Below are 14,421 nucleotides of genomic sequence, written 5' to 3' on the forward strand. Positions count from 1 at the left end.
CTGATGCAGGGAAAGATTGAGGGCAGGAGGAGAAGGGGACCACAGAGGATGAGATGGTTGGATGGCATCACCAACTCAATGGACATGGGTTTGGGTGAACTCCAGGAGTTGGTGATGGACAGGGAGGCTTGGCATGCTGCGGTTCGTGGGGTCGCAAAGAGTTGGACACGACTGAGCAACTGAACTGAATTGAACTGAATTTGACTTAACCAGTCTAAAGGTAATAGTCATTGCTTCCCTTCTCCTAAAGAGTCTAAAGACCTTAAACTGCTTGAAATTTCTTTTACATCTCTTCCTTTTCTATGCTCCACTCTCTAAGACGATTTCAGGTCCCGTTAGCTATCTCACAGTAGCTACCACATCACCACTATCGTTTTCAGTCCGTCTATGCTTGTTTAGATTTATCCACATCATAGCTTGTTGAACATTTTTTGGTGAGATTTATTTTATATTTTAGTGTTTGTATTCTGTAATCTAGTAATTTTGGGGGGAGGGGGAATATTCTTTTTAGGAACTGATAAAAGAAAGAAAAATCGCTATCTAGAAGACCTCAGTTAAATCCCTACAGCCTTTGAGCCCCAGTTTGATTGTCTGAAAAATATGTCTTTTGGACTCGGTGAGCTGAAGGTCTGCATGTCCCTGTAAGTTCCTAGAATTTTATGGAACCACAAGAGGTTCTTTCTAGAATTGGCCTCTCATTGTTTCAGAGTCTAACAATTAGTGACACAGAGGAGAGGCCCCAGGTGCTCACAGCCCAAGACCAGGGCCAAGGCTATAAGAAGGACTGTCAGAAAGGAGAGATCCCTTGAGATCTTGACAAAGACGATGAAAAGAAAGCTGAGTTGGTGCTGGCTTTTGAAGAGTGACTTTGGCAAATTGGAGGAGAATGAAGAAGGGCCAGCTTCCTGGGTGGCTCAGTAGTAAAGAACCCACTGCCAGTGCAGGAGACAAAGGAGATGTGGGTTTGATCCTGGGTTGGGATCCCCTGGAGAGGGGCATGATAACCCACTGCAGTGTTTGTGCCTGAAAAATCCCATGAACAGAGGAGCCTGGCAGGCTACACAGTCCATAGGGCTGCAAAGAGTAGGACACGACTGAGCATGCATGCAGGCTGGAAGAAGGGCCAGGAGTTCCAGCGTGCCGTGTTAATGGCCAGTGTTTGTGTGCAGAGGGAAAGGCAGCTTGTTTATTTCACTGTCTAGAAAAGCTGAAATGCTTTGTTCAAATCAAAATCAATATTGCATGTCACACACACACACACAAGAAAGGATGGGGTAGCAATGGGATCTAAATGAGGATGTGGTAAAACCTGAAAGAGAAAAGGAAATAAGAACCTAAAGAATAAGAAGATGTTAAGATTTATGAACAGCAGAGAATCTGCCTAAAGCAATAAGTGCGGTTATCCCCCCTTACCATCTCAGCTATGAAAGCAACATTCATGGACTCCAAATTATAAACATGTGAACAAGAGCAGTCTACTGCTTGCTCTGACTGTGTGGTCATGTGACTGTGAGATGCTATCAGTTCATACACAGTGAACATCTGTTAGGAAAATCTATGCTCCTGGAGTTGGAAAACAACTGGATAGAATATAGAAATAATCTCTTAAGCTTGAACAACACATAACTTCTCTTACAATCTGATATGATGGAGCAGGATACTAGGTAAAATTTACTCGCTTTGATAAGCAAGCAGATGAAGAGACAGGATCAATGTTTTATGTGACATTTAGAGATGTCCTTTATTATTAAAAATTTTTTTTTTCTTGCATTGCCTGTTGTTTGCTCTTTTGGGGAAAGCCTTTGTCTTTGTATGACCACAGGTGTGGCTTGTTAGGATGGAAATATTAAGTTGCTCTGCTTTTGGAAGTTGCTTCTACAGTGGAAGGCCAATGGGGATTGTATTTTTATGGCCTCATTTTGAAATGGGCAGTATAGGGAAAGAGCAATTGGCCAAGATGGTGGTGGTCAGGTTCCCTCACCCCAACGGCTTCTTGCTCTTGCCCTATGTTTTGTAAATAATGATTTTGTAACAGCTGAGATCATTTATAGCACTGCGCATGCGCGTAACCTATATAAGCACCGCCTGACACGTCCTTGCCGCTGCATCCGCTGGGTCAACCAAGAGAGAATGTAGCATGTCTGCTGCTGCCGCCGCCTTGCTGCTGCGAATAAAGAATACCTGTAGTTCCTATGGCTCCTTGCATCTTCTTCCATCTTCCCATCTGCTTCCCAGCTCCCGCCTTGCCTACCCTGGGTTCAGCGAACAGCGAGACAGGCAGCTCCTCAGATGAGCTGAGGCAGTAGGTGAGTAGAATGTTTGAGTTCCATTGGCAACTTCTTTAGCTGCTCCTGACAGAAGGAATTTCTTTGAAACACTCACAGTAGACACATTTAGATCATAGAATATGTAGGTTAGCCTGGAAAACTCCTTAGAAGTGTATTCATTCAGCCCCATAACCTTCCAGAGAAGGAAATGAGGGGTTGGCCCCGTTGGTGGTTTGTAGCACATTTTCCCCTAGCTTGCTCTGCAGAACGTGTGGCTCATTCAGAGTTCTGGAACACTGGAAGCATCTTTGTGAACTCCAAGATAACCCACAAATACTCAGAATAAATAGTAGCATCTCTGTTGGAATCCTGGGATCCACCTTGTGGTCAGGGGAGCCTCGAGCTGGGAGTCAGGAAGCTGGGGTTGTAGTCCTGCATGGCCATCCCCAGCTGGTGACCAGGAACTTCTCCTGTAACATGAAACCGTGGGGAGCTGAGCCCTACCTCCTCCCATGTTTCAGTCCCTGCCTGGGTGACATGTGTAGCTGGCAGAGTAGGCTCTAGGTGTGGGTGTCCCTTCCCCTGGGGCTTTATCCAGGGGCCCTTGCTATAGACTGGATTGTTTGGTAAAGCTGAGCCACTGAAAATACAAAAAGACTGTGACCAGACCATATATAAAAACAAAAACTCTGACCAACTACCTGTAGCAAACTGCCTAGGAAAGCACCTCATTATCTATAATAATGAATTTCAGAAACCAAAGATTGTGGCATCTGGTCCCATCACTTCATGGCAAATAGATGGGGAAACAATGGAAACAGTGAGAGACTTCATTTTCTTGGGTTCCAAAATCACTGAAGATGGTGATTGCAGCCATGAAATTAAAAGATGCTTGCTCCTTGGAAGACAAGCTATGACCAACCTAGACAACGTATTATAAAGCAGAGACATTACTTGGCTAACAAAGGTTCCTCTAGTCAAAACTATGGTTTTTCCAGGAGTCATGTATGAATGTGAGAGTTGGACTATAAAGAAAGCTGAGAGCCAAAGAACTGATGCTTTTGAGCTGTGGTGTTGGAGAAGACTCTTGAGAGTCCCTTGGACAGCAAGGAGATCCAACCAGTCCATCCTAAAGGAAATCAGTCCTGAATATTCATTGGAAGGACTGATGCTGAAGCTGAAACTCCAATACTTTGGCCACCTCATGCAAAGAACTGACTCATTGAAAAAGACCTGGATGCTGGGAGAGATTGAAGGCAGGAGGAGAATGGGAGGACAGAGTATGAGATGGTTGGATGGCATCACCGACTCGATGGACATGGGTTTGAGCAAGCTCTAGGAGTTGCTGATGAGCAGGGAAGCCTGGCGTGCTGCAGTCCATGGGGTCGCAAAGAGTTGGACATGACTGAATGACTGAAGTGATCTATAATAACCAACACAAGAAGCCAGCCTGCTATAAGCCATACTTGCAGGAAGCCATATAGTGATGTCTAGAGACAATCCAGGACAATTGGCCCCAAATGGGCTGGACTTGATTAATAACTTACTACTTCCCTTAATTTTTTCACTGCTTTCAACTTAGGACCAAGTGGACAAAGCTGAATGAATATGATCCCATAACCAATCACATCGGAGAAGGCAATGGCACCCCACTCCAGTACTCTTGACTGGAAAATCCCATGGACGGAGGAGCCTGGTAGGCTGCAGTCCATGGGGTCGCTGAGGGTCGGACACGACTGAGCGACTTCACTTTCACTTTTCACTTTCATGCATTGGAGAAGGAAATGGCAACCCACTCCAGTGTTCTTGCCTGGAGAATGCCAGGGACGGGGGAGCCTGGTGGGCTGCCATCTATGGGGTCGCACAGAGTCGGACACGACTGAAGTGACTTAGCAGCAGCAGCAACAACCAATCACTTAGGATGTCCCTGTTCTACTTAGCTGCCTCCAGCTTCTGCATCAACAGTCTTTAATCCGGTCATACCTAAAGTCTTCCTTTTATCCTCGAAACACCCCCACTCCTCTGATGAAAGTGGCAGTGGCGACTCACGGGCTGCAGTGGCCTCTGAAAGGGCTTTGCCTCCTCCCTTTGCTTGATCTTCCTTTATTTCCACACGGTGGTCATACCAGGAAGAGAACTAGAACCTTTGGTCCCATCTACCCTTGCCTTCCTCTTGGCCACTGAGGGTTCAAGCAAAAAAAAAAAAAAAAAAAAAAAAATCAGAAGGCAGGGATGCCTGAGAGAGCAAAGGACCTTCACCTCCGGCCTCTTCCTTTTTTTTTTGTCCTTTCAAATCTTGTTTTGTGACATTTCCCCTGTGGTTGACCACATAAAAGAGAATTTTCATGATACATAAAATCCGTGTAACTTCAGCCTGGGCGCCTCTGCTGGCAGTGTGTTTAGATGTACATTTCCAGTAAGTTTTATGACTTGTGAGCTGGAAAATTGCTGGGGTTAGGCCATGGGGAAATCTGTACGCAGGTCAGGAAGCAACAGTTAGAACTGGACATGGAACAGACTGGTTCCAAATAGGAAAAGGAGTACATCAAGGCTATATATTATCACCCCGCTTATTTAACTTATATGCAGAGTACATCATGAGAAATGCAGGACTGGAAGAAACACAAGCTGGAATCAAGATTGCCAGGAGAAATACCAATAACCTCAGATATGCAGATGACACCACCCTTATGGCAGAAAGTGAAGAGGAACTCAAAAGCCTCTTGATGAAAGTGAAAGTGGAGAGTGAAAAAGTTGGCTTAAAGCTCAACATTCAGAAAACGAAGATCATGGCATCCGGTCCCATCACTTCATAGGAAAGAGATGGGGAAACAGTGGAAACAGTGTCAGACTTTATTTTTTTGGGCTCCAAAATCACTGCAGATGGTGACTGAAGCCATGAAATTAAAAGACACTTACTCTTTGGAAGGAAAGTTATGACCAACCTAGACAGCATATTCAAAAGCAGAGACATTACTTTGGCAACAAAGGTCCGTCTAGTCAAGGCTATGGTTTTTCCTGCATGTACAGATGTGAGAGTTGGACTGTGAAGAAGGCTGAGCGCCGAAGAATTGATGCTTTTGAACTGTGGTATTGGAGAAGACTCTGGAGAGTCCCTTGGACTGCAAGGAGATCCAATCAGTCCATTCTGAAGGAGATCAGCCCTGGGATTTCTTTGGAGGGAATGATGCTGAAGCTGAAACTCGAGTACTTTGGCCACCTCATGTGAAGAGTTGACTCATTGGAAAAGACTCTGATGCTGGGAGGGATTGGGGGCAGGATAAGAAGGGGACGACAGAGGATGAGATGGCTGGATGGCATCACTGACTCGATGGACGTGAGTCTGAGTGAACTCTGGGAGTTGGTGATGGACAGGGAGGCCTGGCGTGCTGCGATTCATGGGGTCTCGAAGAGTCAGACTCGACTGAGCGACTGAACTGAACTGATAGAGTCAAAATTCCCTTTGAGAGCGATAGTGTATGAGACCCAGTCCCTTTTGTTTGGTCCTGCATAATCTTTCTTCAACTTGCTTTTGCTGATGATAAATAATGTGGAACAAAATTTTTAAAGTAATTAAAAAAGATGCATCAATTGAAAAAAGAATGCACATCATGAGAGGTGTGAGTTAAGTTTTATTTGGGGCAAAATAAGGACTATAGCCAGGAGACAGCATTTCAGATAGTTCCGAGAAACTTCTCCGAAGAAGTAGGGTGGGAGGTCAGTACATATGTGATTTTGGTGAAGGCGGAGCATGTGCAATTAAGCCCGTGTTTTTTTTGCAGAAGGTTGACAGATGCATCTATTCATCAGTTACTGAACTCCTACTGTTTACCAGGCTCATGGCTTACTATCAAAATATATTTTCAGTATTTTTATGAAAGAGCAAGTTATGCCGACACCATTGATTTGTTTTTACCCCTCCTGTTACTTTCTCCTCCCCACAGTTTACAAATTTTGTTGATCAGCAGAATGTTGGATGAGAGAAAAGTATGAACTGCTATTTTTTTCATATGAAGTCCTCAGATCAGCTGCATCCACACGTTCAGAAGCTTATTCTAAAAATGCTGTTCTCCAGGCCTCGCCTAGACCTAAAGAATCAGAAATTCTGAGAAGTGGTGCTGCATTTTGGGCAGGACTCTCAGGGGACGTTGAACTTTGAGCAGAGCCCTGAAACACTGAGAGTCTAGGTAATGAGGCTTCTGCGTTGTTGGATGAAGAGGGATTTTGTTATGTATAAGGAACTCTGCAAAGCAGGTTAAGTGGCCTGCTGAAGGTCACCGAATCAGTTAACAGGTGGTTGTAACATACAAAACCCAGGGAGTTGAATAATAAATTGATGTGAATCTATGAGTCTCTCTGGGGCTTCAAGTCAAGTGCCAACTATTTGCAACTCATAAAAAAAATCACTTAATAAAATGGGATAGTGTTCCCACTCAAAAGTTCTTGAAATGGAGTTGGAAACCTGATGCTCTTTCTAGAGCCTTAGTTTCCAGGCTCCTAGGGCTTCAGGTCTGGGAGACCTGGGTCCCAACCCAGCACTTGGCTAAGAGTGGGTTCCTTAACTGCCCAAGTTAAGGAGCTGGAAGCTCCAGTTCCCACGTGCAGAGCCACTATAATGATGCCTCTCCCATCCCAGGAAGAGTCAGGCCCTCATAGCATCACTGAGTGGAAAATTCAAGGGCATAGATTTTCCTTTGCGAGTGTGTCTAAGTCACTTCAGTCGTGTCTGACTCTGTGTGACCGTATGGACTGTAGCCTGCCAGGCTCCTCTGTCCATAGGATTCTCCAGGCAAGAATACTGGAGTGGGTTGCCATGTCCTCCTCCAGGGGATGTTCCCAACCCAGGGATCGACCCTGCATCTCTTATGTCTCCTGCAGTGGCAGGCGGGTTCTTTATCACTAGTGCCACCTGGAAGCCCAGATCTTCCCTTGAAATCTGGGGAATTCTGGGAAGGTTTAATCACAGATTTTAAAAGAAGAATGCTTTCCCATTTTGTTTCAAATACCCTAACCAGAAGGTTACTTTCATTGTAATTGACATCCCCTCTTCCTTGCCCCACAATTTCCTTTTGCATTTCTTTTATTTTACTTTATTATATTGCAATTACTTTGCAGGGGTGGTCATCTCTCTGGGGTGGGCTGTGATCTGAGTTGAGACTTTGTTATCTTCTGAAGCAGCAAGCAGATGCTGCAATGTCACAGGGTCCTTCTTGCCTGCTTTACCTCTTCTGGGTAACTGCCCCAATCAGGCAGGTCTGTTGACCCATTTGCAACAATCCAGTAGTTTGGTGCCCAAGTCACAGATTGTACGCACTGTGCAGTTGGGTTCTGATTGAAGCATGCCTAAGACAGGGCTGACGTCTTCAAAGGGGCAGGGCTTGTCCTTGTCTCTGTGTTTGCCCTCGCCTGGGTTCTCTGGGTTCTTTTCCTGGATATCATGCTGTTGTGGATTGAAGCAAACTCTCTCAGGCTGGATGGTTCCCTGTGGATGTCTGTGCTCAAACTTGCTCAAATTTCCAAGTCTGAAGTCTTCTCTGTGAGGCTTACAAGGAGGCACTGCTTTCTTCCAAAGTGCTCTGAGAGATGCCAGCCGCTGATTACTTATTAATAACCTGTCTGACATTTCAGCTCTGTGTTCTGACCCAGGCCGTCTGCTGGGTCATCGTTGCAGCCCCTGAAATTCTCTGCTGTGTTGGGGTGAAGGAAGGATGAAGGCAAAGCATCAGCCATACTCCCTTCACTCATTAAAAGGATAATATGATTACATAGGTTTAAAATATACAGCATTGTGTACCTAATAAATACAGATGCTGTGCAAGTTAGAAAATACAGAGGAACTAAAAAGAGAGGGGTCTCTTCCATGGTCTCATCCCAGAAGTAGCAACATCAGCATGTTGGTCTACAGCAGGCACTGGTTCTGCCATCTGGCAATCTGCTCTCCACTTACATGGCATCTTGAGCATCTTTTAAGGTCATTCTCTTATTTTTAAAATTTGTTTATTAAAAGTTAAGCAAGTTATTATTTCAGTAGCAGTATCTTTTTTTCTCTCTTGTGGTTTTAGAAATGATAATTTAGTATGTCATTGTGTGGAAGGTCTGTATAACTGACTTCTGTTGGATGATATAGGTTGTTTCCAGATTTTCAGTATTTCCAACCATGTTGGGGTGAACGCCCTGCAGCTACCTGTTTGCACCATCCTTGATTATGATTATGGAAAGGCTGCTTTTAAAGTTCTTTTGCCTGGATGAGGTCCGAGTTGAAGATGCTTCCCACAAGGCAGAAGTGACTACGTCCTGCTGTTCCTTGGCACCAGGGAGCATCTTCCTTCCAGCAAAGCCCGGAGGTGTCCTGCTTGCTTCTTTTCCGGCTCCCTTCAGGGCTGCACTTTGACTTCTCAGTGATGCCTCCTCACTTGGGAGGAGGGAGGAGGGAAGAGGGAAGAAATGAAAGTGTTAGTCACTTAGTCCTGTCTGACTCTTGGCGATCCCATGGACTGTAGCCCTCCAGGCTCCTCTGTCCGTGGGATTTCCCAGGCCAGAATACTAGAGTGGGGAGCCATTCCCTTCTTCAGGGGATCTTCCCAATCCAGGGATTGAACCTGGGTCTCCTGCATTTTGGGCGGATTCTTTAGTGTCTGAGCTGGGCACCAGAGAAGCCCAAGGGAGGAGGGAGGGGCAACAAATTTGTCTTGTGGGACAGGGAGCAGGTTCACACCAGTCAGGCTTCCCATCCACCCATGGCTGCCACTTGGCTTAGGACCTGTCTTCCCCATCTGCTAATAAAATCCCCTTTTTAAGCTGTGGTCCACGTTCAAGGCTGAGCATGTTCTGCATACTCTTTGTGGTTCCTTTTCTTAGAGTGTTAGGGAGGGAATCATTTGCTCATATCTTTTGTTTTTTTGCTCTGTGAGCCCCTTAACCTCAGCACACAGGCACTGATAACCCAAACAGAAGCTGCATGACTGCCAGTTTCTCACATGGGTTTGGAGTAGAGGGCTGTAGGTGATGGGCGTTCTCTTTTGGGTTTCCTGGGTGAAAGGTAGGTGCTTCAGGAGACAAGGAGGTTTCCCTGAGCATGTGGACCTGACTTTTTCTTATTTGCTTAATTATAATTGCTTCCTCCCCTTGGCAAAACCAAATCCAGCTGACCACTCACACCCCACCACAGGGAGACAAATCTCTGTGTCCTTTGGACAAAACGGGCTGCTCGCATGGCACTGGCGACCCTTGCTCCTTCAGTTTGGGTTTTAGAGTTTTCAAGTCAGTGGTGCAAATCTGCGCAGGAAACAGTGGTAGCTATGCCCCAAGCTCTCCACTTTCCAGGGGGCCTTGGCCAGGCTCTTTGGGGTCAGAAGGGAAGGGCCTCAGGGTGGTTGGGGCCAGTTGTCAGAGTCTAGGTGGGCTTTGTGTTTATCAGTCTCAGATTTTAAAAGAAGAATGCTTTAAAAGAAGAATGCTTTTTTTGAAGGGCAGGGGTGTGTTAACCAAGATGGCCTTATCAACAATAAAAAATAGCCATTTCAAAATTTTTGATCCCCTTTGTTCCAGCACTTCAGGAATCTATTATTAAGGATTTAATTAGAATCATCAAATAAGCATTTTTAAGGACGTTCATTGTATGTTGTAATACTGTTATGGAGAGGAAGAGAAAAATAAAAGCAGACAACTCAGATGTACAACTAAAGGGGATTAAGAAAATAGGGGTAAATCAGGATAATCCTGAGTAACCATGAAGGCACCTGGGGAAATGTCCCGAGTCTAACACCGAGGGGGATGCAGGAGACAAGACCACAAGCAAGCGTGCGCGTGCTCAGTCATCCAGTCACGTCCGTGTCCGCCTCCCTGTGACTCTGTGGCTCCTCTGTCCACGGGGTTTTCTAGCCGAGAATACTGGAGTGGGCTGCCGTTTGCTTCTTCAGGGGATCTTCCTGACCCAGGGATCGAACCCTTGTCTCTGACGTGTCCTGCATTGGCAAGTGGATTCTTTTCCACTGAGCCACTTGGGAAAGTGTCAACAAGTATAGTTTGATACAATTCTGTTATATACATACATATATGTACCGCCGACGGACACACACCAGTATGTTTAAATAGTTGGAAATGGCTGGAGGCATTTTTTGTTTGTTTATTGGTGCCATTCAATTCTTATTTTGGGGATAGGTTTCTTGTTACTGTGATTAGTAAAACCCCATAAAGAATGTCTCTGCAAATCTATAATTAGAGTCTTGGTGCTGCCATAGCCAGAGTTTAAAACTCCAGGATAGAAATGGGTTACTCCCCATGTTTTTTATTTCTTTTTTTTTTCTTTGCCCTAATATATTTTTTTAAAATTTTATTTTATTTTTAAACTTTACAATATTGTATTGGTTCTGCCATACATCGAAATGAATCCGCCACAGGCATACATGTGTTCCCCATCCTGAACCCTCCTCCCTCCTCCCTCCCCATACCATCCCTCTGGGTCGTCCCAGTGCACCAGCCCCAAGCATCTTTTAAAAAAAAATTATTTATTTTTTAATTTAATAATTTAATAATTGCTTTGCAGAATTCTGTTGTTTTCTGTCAAACCTCAACATGAATCAGCCATAGGTATGCATATATCCCCTCCCTTTTGAACCTCCTTCCCATCTCCCTCCCCACCCCACCCCTCTAGGTTGATACAGAGGCCCTGTTTGAGTTTCCTGAGCCATACAGCAAATTCCTGTTGGCTATCTATTTTACATATGGTAATGTAAGTTTCCATGTTACTCTCTCCATACATCTCACCCTCTCCTCCCCTCTCCCTAGAAGCAGAGAATTGGTTGAGGTCTCATAGTTTTGTAGCATGTTTGACTTTTTCATAGTGCACAATCTTGGTTGGTTCATTTTGCCTTTGCAACCTCACTCTTGCAATGAGAAACAGAGATAAATGACCCCTCAGGTCTAAAGTGATGGTATTTCCTCGGTCTCAGAGTACTTGTGTGGATCATAAGACAGTGTATTTGAAATCGAGACTTGTCTAGAGAAAGCAGCATAGTCACTATTCGCCTATAAGCCTGCATTTCCCTCCGGACATCCAAGGAAGAGGATGCCAGAAACCGCCCTCTGCTGCCTTTGTGGACGTTGTGGCTGAAGTCTCGCCTTTATGGTAGAACTGCTTAAAGTAAGAGAAAGTGCAGTGGCAGAGACAGGCGGATGAAACTGTTTGAAGCGAGGTTCCGTTGGAATCCTCCCTGCAGTGTGCAGGGGTACGCACGCACGCACATCCACACAGCAAGCTGTGTGCAGTGGCAGAGACAGGCGGATGAAACTGTATGAAGCGAGGTTCCATCGGAATCCTCCCTGCAGTGTGCAGGGGGTACATATGTATGCGTGCACGCGCGCACACACACACACACACACACACACACACAGAGCAAGCTGTGTGGACATGGAGAGTGAGCTTGGATGGATGCAGTTGGGAGGGGGACAGCCTGAATGGAAGGCTCACCCCTCTATCCCCCCAACCTCACTCCCTAGGAAGAAGGGGAGAGCGTGAAGCTGTAAAACCCATAATCGGAGCCTGAGGAGAAGGGCATTCCCCTAAATTGACATTTAGATAAAACAGCATCTTCTTTATTGGTGGCATCAGGGGGTGCCTGGTTGGGAGTCAGAAGAAATGTTATTCTGGAGACATTTTTCAGGGGTTTGAAGAGCTGAAGATAAGCTCCGTGGGGTCCATTGGAGGGAGGGGGGCCCAGAGAGGTGGGTACACAGGGCCTGGGGACCATGCAGACAAGGGAGACCAGAGGCAGAGAGGGTGGTAGGGGCAGGGTCTGGTGAGCAAGCCATGTCTGGGCTCCTTGGAAGCAGAAAAGGGGAGAGAGAGTAGGGAGGGGCTTCCTGAGGAAGGGGCCCGCCCCTGGCAGAGCTAAGAGGCTCTTCACCCTTCAGAAGCACATGGCCTATTAGCGGGAGTCAGGTGAGGGGTCTTACCTGGGCACCTGAAAGGATATGAAGCATATCTTTTTATTCTGATGTTTTGATGTCTGGGGACTTACTGACTTGACCCCGGGGAGCCTGACTTCCCCAAGACTAGCTGATCTCTAGAGACAGTAGAAGACTTCCCTGTAAGTGCATATTTCACATGCAAGCCAACTGATTCAGAATCATCCCCCAAACTGATCAGGCTCTCATGCATACTGCATGCTCAGTCCCTCAGGAGTGTCTGAGTCTTTGTGACCCCATGGACTGTAGCCCGCCAGGCTCCTCTGTCCATGGGGTTCTCCAGGCAAGAGTACTGGAGTGGGTAGCTATTCCCTTCTCCAGGGGATCTTCCTGACCCAGGGATCGAACCTGGGTTTCCAGCATTGCAGGTGGATACTTTATCACCTGAACCAGCAGGGAAGCCCTAGACTCGCATACTTTGGACCATTAACCACCCGTCCTGACGCCCCAGGGCCAGGTACCAGGCACCTAGGGACAGCCCCCACACCCAGACTCCCGGAATTACTTTACCCAGCCAGTCCTAAGCCTTCTTACCTTGCCTTGCCCGTTTCTTCCTGCCGAAGCTATGGTAAAGACTCATTCCCGCGTTTTCCTCCTGCTCCTTCGGCCTCCTGACCAACCCTGGTGCCTCCCCAGGTGGCCCAGTGTGCTTTGAGGCAATTGTAAGTAACAGCTTCTCTTTGCAAAAATCTTTTTATTTTGTATTGGAGAAGGGAACGGCTACCCACTCCAGTATTCTGGCCTGGAGAATTCCATGGACTGTATAGTCCATGGGGCACAAAGAGTCGGACATGACTGAGCAACTTTCACTTGGATTGGGATATAGCCAATTAACAAACAAACTCCAGTTTGTAATAATTTCAGGTGAACAGCAAAGGTTTCGGCCATACATATACATGCATCCATTCTCCCCCAAGCTCCCCTCTCATCCAGCCTGCCGCATAACATTCAGCAGAGTTCCATGTGCTATAGGGCCTTGTCGGTTATCTGTTTTCAGTATAGTAATGAGCACATGTCCATTCCAAATTCCATAGCAGCTTCTTACATGTCTGGGTCTGTGTCTTACCATCCCTGATTAAAACAAATCGCAATATATTCTGAAACAGAAAGTGAAAGGGACCTGACTCAAGTGAAGCTGGCAGCTTCTGTGGCCCCAGCACTCTCTCTCCTGAGCTCCTAGGTGTTCCCAGAGGCACCTGGCATTTTTATGCATTTTTTTAATCCCTTCCCTTCAACTGCAATCCCTTGCAATGCCATTTAGTCTATCAGCTGACCCTAAGGCCAGCTTTCTCTGTCCGGCTTGGTGACAGGTGGACCAAGTGCAGTGGGATGTGGGGACTGGGGCTGCTCTCACCGGTTGCTATCAGATGAGGTCTCTAAAGGAAGGAAGAGATTCCCTCACCTGCTATGTGTGACCTAGAGCGTGGAGTCGCTGACAGTTCCTGGAGGCCACGCTTTCTGTTTGAACCAGAACTTGCTTTGAACACAGAAGGGAGGTGCATGTTCTCCACCAGCGACCAAGGAACCCATCTTTCTAAGCCTTGTGCCTGACTGTGTTAGCCAAAGGCTTGTGATGGGAGTTATGACATGGAAGGAAGCCAGCTTTTTCTTCCAGTCCTGCATTGCTCATCATAGGCAGAGAGCCTGGCTGGTATGGACGTGTATCAGGCAGTGAAATGAAAACAGCTGAGTCTGTTTTGTGAGGCATTTCCAGTGAAGCCCTGGTCAGGGCAATGAGAAGGATCTGGGTGATTATGCTATATAGTGGTCGTGCCTCAGAATTCAATCCTCCACACTAGTAAGGGGGAAAAAAATGCACATGTTTGTATAAGCAATGATGTAAAATTCTGTAACTTCCGTGATTCTACATTTGAGCTGAATGCTCTTCTATTTGCCTACTAAGTTGGCATTGTATGATGTAAGGATAAATGGTAAAAGTAAAAAAATAAGATTAAAAATGTTCTTCCCTTAGGAGGCATTAAATGGAAAATAAAAATACCATACCAAGTCAAGAGAGAGAACACAGAAGAAAGAAAAGTCTTTATATTTTAGTACCTTTAATAGCTCATTTCCTCATGCTGCAAATTAAGTAGCCCACCCTGGACCCTGCTCACTCCTCGACAAGTCCCAGCAAAGCTGAGTCTGAGTGGGAACCATGAGTCAGCATCACGCACACAGCCCCGGTCCT

At 46.1% G+C, this 14,421-nt stretch overlaps 1 long non-coding RNA gene across 1 annotated transcript; it reads left to right on the top strand.

Moving 5' to 3' along the window:
- The first annotated feature begins 2,083 nt into the window (after positions 1-2,083).
- LOC129634062 (uncharacterized) lies at positions 2,084-6,614 on the top strand. The gene is made up of 2 exons (XR_008705397.1): positions 2,084-2,306; positions 6,212-6,614. It is a non-coding gene; the product is annotated as an uncharacterized LOC129634062 (long non-coding RNA).
- Positions 6,615-14,421: the final 7,807 nt, after the last annotated feature.

This window comes from Bubalus kerabau, chromosome 19 (assembly GCF_029407905.1).
Source record: "Bubalus kerabau isolate K-KA32 ecotype Philippines breed swamp buffalo chromosome 19, PCC_UOA_SB_1v2, whole genome shotgun sequence".
Lineage (NCBI taxonomy): Eukaryota > Metazoa > Chordata > Mammalia > Artiodactyla > Bovidae > Bubalus > Bubalus kerabau.